Source organism: Gavialis gangeticus, unplaced genomic scaffold (assembly GCF_001723915.1).
Source record: "Gavialis gangeticus isolate Ggan-Ray unplaced genomic scaffold, GavGan_comp1, whole genome shotgun sequence".
Classification (NCBI taxonomy): domain Eukaryota; kingdom Metazoa; phylum Chordata; order Crocodylia; family Gavialidae; genus Gavialis; species Gavialis gangeticus.
In genome coordinates, this window is record NW_017729032.1 from 215635669 (window position 1) to 215643272 (window position 7604).

A 7604-nucleotide genomic window follows, 5' to 3' on the forward strand; every position below is an offset into this window, starting at 1 on the left:
CCTCAAGATTTCACTGACATTTTTGAGGGGAAAATGTCCAGTTTTTTCTACCTTCTGCTGCAAATGCAATGGTAGAATTAAAATCAGTTTGAAAAGGAATGTAATTGTGAATAACCAAGGCAGTAGTGTAGCTAAGGCAGGGTAACTGGTGCAACTCCCCTAGGCTCCAACTTGGGGGATCAGGGGAGGGCAGAAAAAAACCTCTGCCTCCGCAGGCACAAGATTGCATGGGTATCATAGAGACAACTGGAATCACCACTGCCCCCAAGTATTGCAATTACCCTGGGCACCCGGCTGCACTTTTACACCTCTTAGCTAAGGGCTTGATCTTGTAGTTAGATCTGTCCTTATGTCCTTACCTTTGAAATACATGAGCAGAAATGTCTGATTCATGGATTTGGTTATTGGATTGGAAGCCTTAATACATATTGGTAGAAAACAAATATGTTGCCTCAATGCCCAGCACCCTGTTGTTTAAAGCTAGTTGAGAATTTTCTGTCAAATTGATTTTCTCATTTTACATCTTCCCTTGGATAATCTCTGTTTTGCCAAATATCCTCAATTTTTATGTCAGGAAAATCAAAATAAAACACTTTGGCTTGTTGAATGGAACAAGCAGATTTTATTGCAAGCCAGCTCAACATTAAACTGCACCTCTGGGGGCTGCCTTCCGGGAGCTGTAGTTCTGGTTTTCTTATCCTCTTTCTCTGAGGCTTAGGCTCAGTGGCTGGACAGCAAACATTCAGGACAGAAACAAATTTTGAAATATTTGGTTTTTCTTTGGAATGGAAACTCTGGTCTGTGTTGCGCTCTACTCCTGGTAGTTCTAATATTAGAATTAGTCACATATCTGTTGTCGGCTGGACTTGTATAGTCAGCCAGATTCTAGTCTGGGTCACATTAAATCAGAACTAATTTAAGATAATGCAGTTACTCCTGATTTACACCACTGTAACATGATCAGAGATTTGTAAACTTATTGTACCTTACTGTCTTGTACACATTAATCAGATTCTGGTTTAATGAACAAAGTCACTAACACTACAGTTGAGTATAAATCTTCTGATAATTCACTTACCCGAATTTGTGCCCTCCTAAATGTGGCTGCCTACTTCATTTAATCCTCATGTCTCATTTAACAAGCTTGCACATTTTCAGCTCAAAATCTTGAGTATTCAAAAATAATTTCAGAAAGATTAAGTATCTCAGTTAGAAGACACTTAGGGGAGGTGGAGATACTGAAGGGGGTGCTATATCCCCTTCTACCCCTTTTTCAAATTTGTGGATCTCCTCATGAATATCATTATACTTTTATACCTCCCTATATAGCCACTCTACTTACAGCATACTGTACAAATATTTTTGTTTTCCAGTTTAGCTTAAATCACTTGATAGTGACATAAGCTAAACCAGAAAGAGGCATTCTTATAAACAGAATAAGAGTGTTGATATGGGGCATGTCTACACAAGACATTTACTGTGTAGTAGATTAATTAGCTCTGCAGTAAAAAGTTAGTGTCTGCACATGTGACATTGTTAGGCCAGAGTAAAGTAATTAACTCTGCTGCTGGATAGTACTGCTAAATACAAGTACTATCCTGTAGTGGAATAGTTTACTCCACTGCAACGCATGTGTAGACGCTGACCAGGCTGGCTGAAGCATGAGAGTGCTACAGTACGGGAGCTGCCAACCAGCTAGCCCCACACTATAGCCCCCTCATGTCCCAGCCAGCCCCTTCACAACATGTTGAGCTGGGTCGGAGTAGCCCCAGGCTGGCAGGCTAACTCCCCAGCGTCCTGCCAGCTGGGGCTGTGCTGCCCCAGCTCTACATGCTGTAGTCGTGGGTGCACATTCAATCTCAATGCCCAGAAGCAATAAACTCTGGCACCTGAACTGCACCAGAGTTTATTCAGGCACATTAATTGCATATGTAGATGCACCCATGGGCAGTTCCACAGGTACAACCATAGCACTTTAAATTTGTACCTTTAAGTTAATATGTCACAAAATATTTTCTGTGCAGACAAGCCTGCATCATCTTCCAGGCAGTTTCTTCCTGTCAGGTAATAAGGTGCCTTAAAGCACAGAGTCATGCATTAGATTTTTATCTACTGTGTTAACATTATTGTGCAAAGCATTGATATAATAGGCCAGGGTGAAGTACTGCAGACAAGGACTTGGAAATTATAGTAGACTGCAAGCTGTATATGAGTCAGCAGTGTGCTTATGTTGCAGAAAAAATCCAGTAGCATAATGGGATGTATTAGCAGGAGTGTCACCTGCAAATCAAAGGAAGTGATTCTACTGAATTCACCATGGGAGAGGCCTCACCTGGGGTACTCTGTCCAGTTTCAGACACCACACTTCAGTATAGACATAGATAAATGGTAAAGGGTCTGATAGAGCACAATAAATATTATTAGAGGTCTAGAAAATATGATTTTTAAGAAAAAGTTGAAAGAATTGGGATTATTTAGTCTAGTAGAAAGAAGTTTAAGGGTATATGTGATAAAAGTCTTCAACTACCTGAAGGGTGATTATAAGGAGGATGATAGACTGTTCTCTGAAGTCAGGGGAGACAGCATAAGTAGCAGTTTTAAACTACAACAAAGCAGGCATGTCTACAGGTGGCATTAGTGCACAGCAATAAAGTGCAGACCTTATCGCTCCACAGTTTATTGCTCCCAGGAAGCTCCCAGGCACATGGTTTACATGCGCACATGGACCACAGCACATTGAGCAGGATCAAAGCAGCCCCGGCTGACAAAGGGCCCCAGGGGTCAGCCTGCCAGCCCAGGACTACTCCCCCTCCAGCTCAACATGCTGTGGAGCGGCTGGCTGGGGCACGAGGATGCTTCAGTGTGGGGCTAGCTAGCAGGCAGCTCCTGCACTGAAGCACTCTTGTGCTCCAGCCAGCTGGGTCAACGTTGACACGTGTGGTACTGCATATGAAAAAACTCCATAGTAGGGTATGACTTGCATTTACAAGTCCTAACCTGCAGTGGAGTTTTAGTAGTTTTGTGTGCCCAAATAGGGGCACGTGTAGACACTGAGATTGTTACTGCACAGTTAATTAGTCAACCCTGCAGTAAACATCTCTTGTAGACATGCCCAGCAAACCTTTTTCTGTATAAGGGTGGTTAAACACTGGGGGAAGTAGTGCAAACTTCAGAGTTTTAAGTTTTGAAGAGCAGGTTAGCCAAGCACTTATCTAGGATGGTTTAGACAGGACTAATCTTGAGCAGAGGGTTGAACTCCTGAGGTCCTTTTCATCCCTATTTTTCTATGATACTATGATGCAGCGTATGACAGTAGAATCCTGTATTAGGCATTCCATGTTGCCCTTCTCAACGCCAGGCTCCCTTTACCTTATCTCTTGGGTATGGGCTAATCCTCTGCAAGAATTTTCCACTCTCTCCATATAGCTCACTAGGCTTTGGATCAGACCCCCTGACTCATTCATTCTTTGGAACTCAATCGAGGCTATGAATCCAGCCTTTAGGGAGCGCTCTGCTGAGCAGCCCACTAATCAGGAAGAATAGGATCTTCCAAAGTATTCAGAACTGAATAAAGCTGCCTGAAACATTTTCATAGATAAAACATTCATAGATAGAGAATGGTCTTTCAAACAGAATTTTTTTTGGGGGGGGTGGAGAGGGAGAAGGAGGATTTCATTTTTCACTCAACACTAATGTTTTTCACAGATTCCTTTTCTTATTCCTTCTCTCAACTTGTCCCCTTCCCCCCTTCATTGGGGAAGAGGAAAACAAAGAAGGGTGGAGAAAACAGAAAAACCAAATACTTTTACATTTTAAAAATGGATCACATGACTTAAAGCAGTAGACAAATCATGGGAATATTCAAATGCAATGAAAATTGTTTCTTTTGTTTTGTTTTCTCTGGAAATATTTATGATTTTGTGACTGGTCTTTGTGTTGATGTAACTATGCTCCTATTGAAATATGTCATACAAGCCCTTTTGAAAGGAGTGTAAAGAGCCATAGGCGACAGGGACCCCAGCCCCAGGTGTCCATTTTGAGTGGGTGCATAAGTGGCAGCCACTACTAGCTCAGCTGCTGCAGCTGGCCCAGGTCCTGTTCCTGTCCAAGGCACAGCCCCTGGATGCTGTGCTTTTGCTGGTTGCCTCTATGGGAACCAGGTTTGTCCAGAGTTTGAGTGCTTTAGAAAATCCCACTTGTATTCCACATGCAGCAGGTTGCTGGTGTGGGGAACAGCATGCTGTCCTGAGAATTACAGTAATTTTTCCTGTTTTAGTCCTGCCGCTCATAGGCTCGGCTTGCAGCTAGCCCATCCCCTAATGAGGGGTAAGCTTCTCCAGCTGTTGAAGGAGGCCAAGGTACTGATTGCCCTAAGAACCCGGGGATGGCAGTGCCAGCTGAATGCAAGATGGTCTGCAGCTCCGTGCCTGCAACTGTGTAGTTAGCCATTGGTTAACTTACTCTGGCAAGGCTGATAAACTTTGGCTTGCTGTGACTAGTCTGTGCTGGCTGCAACCTTGAAGGTCAGCTTAACCTTGGTAGTTGCTAATTGGTCATTTTGTCCTTGGCATCCTATAATAGGCTGTGGAGGCTTTTAAATTAAACTCCAGAGAGTTGCAAAGTGCCAATGAATTATAAATATTCAGTACATTTGTCTAACACTTGCAGTTACGCACTTTTCTTTTTCTTCCCTTTACATTGACTTCAAAGGAGAACACAGGGTAAAACAGATTACCGTGCACATTAACTGTCTGTTCTATTCCATTTCAGCCTGCTTTTGGAAATACTGCGTTCAGAAAAAGTAGGTTTTTCACCCTTCAATCAACAGACCATTGTGGTGACAGAGGAATTTGACCCTGACAGAAGAATCTTCAACAGCTGAAGACCTCTCCACACAACTGCTTAATAAAGTAACTCTTTGACCATATTTGCCTTGCGTATAATATGTATTTAAAGGAGAAATGTAAAAATATTTTTATTTTAAATTATAATAAAATAATTTTTGTACAAGCGAGGCTGTATACAAAGATTTCTTATACTATTTAGCACTTAGGAATCTTTGTGGGAAATGCCCAGCCCTTCTCACTGCTTTTGTAAGGGAGGGTTTAGAACAGAGGTGGCCAACCTGTGTGTGGGATGCCTGCCACAAGTGGGATGGGGAGTAGAAAAAAGAGCAGCAAATCAGGCTGGAGAAGGGGATCAGAATGGTATAGGGAGGGCAAAGAACTTTAATTTATGGCATACCAGGCAAAAAGCTAGCCTTACTGATTTAGAAAGAAATAGGGAACTAGAGTGTATCACTGTACTTTAACACTAGCTCTTTAAATATGATTCCAATTCTGATAATCCTGCAATAGCTGTGAGAATGAAAAAAGAATCATTTTATATTAAACTATATCCTACCACCAGTTCAAAGCTCACTGTTGTTACTGGTCAAAACATTATCAGAATACTGTTTTGGTAAAATATAAGGTTTGGGAAAACATTTTCAATAGCAAAAACAACCACAACAGCATTCTTCCTTTGTTTCATGATTGACATTTTTAATTTTTTGTTTTGCACTTTTTCAGTAGATATGTTTTTCTCACAGTAATGTGGGCAATGTGACTCTACAGTTTTTATTGTAGAGAAAGGAAATATTAAAGGGATAAAGCCAACAGTGAGAAACCTCTATTTGTCACAGAGGGCCCGACTCATTTCTAGTGAAGTTATCCCAAGATTTAATTTGGTCCCTTGTATATTATATAGGAAAATCCATGTCACGGGGCGGGGACCCAGGATCAGCCGTGATCTCTCCTGGTGCCCCCTACCATGTCAAGTGGGTGTCCACACACCCTCATTATCTCGCCCGCCACGTCTTGCTGGTAAATATTATAAAAGGGAGGCTGCCCTTTACCCTCTTGAGCACGGTGCTCTTAGTTATCCCAGCCCTCTGTCCCGTGTAGGTCGATCTAGTGCACCCAGCCCTGTGGGCTGTGCATGGCTCCTACCACCCCTAATACCATGCCCCAAGCCTCCTAGTTGTCCCGGACATTGTTGTGTCTATGGTCTTTCCTTAGCAGCCCTCTCCGAGGCCTCTACCCATATGCTTGCCCTCACGGGGCTCCTAACTCCGATACTTGCCCTCACCGGGTGTCTCCCCGCACGTTCGCCCTCTCCAGGGGCTTCTCAAAAAATGTACTCGCCCCCTTCTGGGGCTTCTCCATAAGCTTGCCCCCCCTTCTGGGGCTTCTCCCGCACAGACAGTGCCCCATTGGGGCCTGTCTCTCCGCACTCTCACCTGCACTGGGGCCTGTCTCTGCGTGATTCCCGCAGTCAGGGCTCAGGTGGCCGTAGCCATGCCTGGCCCCCGGACCCCTTTTTGGATCGTATGCCCGACTCGGGCTTCCCAGAATTGGGGCTCAGGCAGCCTCAGCCTCACCTGGCCCCCAGACCCCTTTCCTGGGTCTTACGCCCCACTGGGGCTTCTCCTAATTGGGGCTCAGGCGGCCGCAGCCATACCTGGCCCCAGCCCCTTCTCTGGGTCTTGCGCCCCTCTGGGCCCTTCTCGATACTGCCCCACTGGGGCCGGGGTTGGGACACCCCAAAACACAGCGCCACTCTCTGGCGCTCAATCTGCTGTGCCTTTTCTGGCACCAGATTGCTGTGCCCTCCCCAGGCACCAGGAACTCCCACGCTACTAGGGAGCTCCCCTGAGGCCTCCTCCAACCCCTACAGCCTCACCCGGTCCTCCAGTGTAACCACAAAGCAAAACCACAAGCCAATCGGCTGTAACACAAAAACCAAGCCTCCTGGCTAAAACTCAAACTCTAAGGCCTCTGGCTAGTCATCATTTTCCATCTCTGCCAGGGGTTCCTCCACCTGGTTTCTTCACCCAGGAGCTAAGTCAGGCCCTCGGATTGTATACACTGCAACAGTGCTCCTTCACCCTTTGATGTTAACCGGGGGAAACTACCTGCTTCCACAGAGCTCCTACTCTCTCAGCTGCCAGAAGAGAACTGCCTGCTTGGCCTCAGCCTAGGCTGTTTATCTAGGCCAGGCCCTGCCCCTTCCGGTCACCTGACCCTTATGGTTGCCCCAGCAACCCACACGTTCCTCTCTAGGAGCAGGCACTTCAGTGTACTACGACAATCCATTTAAAAAAAAATCTAATTAACAAACTGCCACATTCAAGGAAATATGTAATCCCCAAATTTTATGTTAGGCACTATGGGTTCATCCAGTCAGGGCAGGGGTGGGCAAAAATGCAGCCCATGGGCTGGATCTGGCCCACCAGGCCATTCTATCTGGCCCTCAGGACCCCCTAAAAAATTTAGAAAATATTTATCTGCTCCTGGCTACCTGTCAAAGACAACAGGAGCTGGGGCAGTAGGACCCAGGGGGAGCTAGCAGCAGGAGCAGGAGCCCAGCCCCATCCCATCCCCAACCATTTCTCTGCTGCATAGCCAGACGGGGAGCACAGGGCCGTGCCAGTACCCCGGCATGTTTGTGTTCATAGGGCAAGTCCCACATGCATACGCCACCATACGCATATACCCACACCCCCTTCACAATGCCATACATGCAGATCCCCATGACCCCTCACACACCCCAGCCACCCTCCC

General features: G+C 45.5%; 1 long non-coding RNA gene across 1 annotated transcript in view; it reads left to right on the forward strand.

Annotated features, from left to right (window-relative positions):
- Positions 1 to 5012, forward strand: part of LOC109303375 — a 31864-nt gene extending 26852 nt beyond the window's left edge. Inside the window, exon 5 of the long non-coding RNA XR_002099078.1 lies at positions 4771 to 5012. This is a non-coding gene — a long non-coding RNA (uncharacterized LOC109303375). The remainder of the gene's footprint in view (positions 1 to 4770) is intronic.
- Positions 5013 to 7604: the final 2592 nt, after the last annotated feature.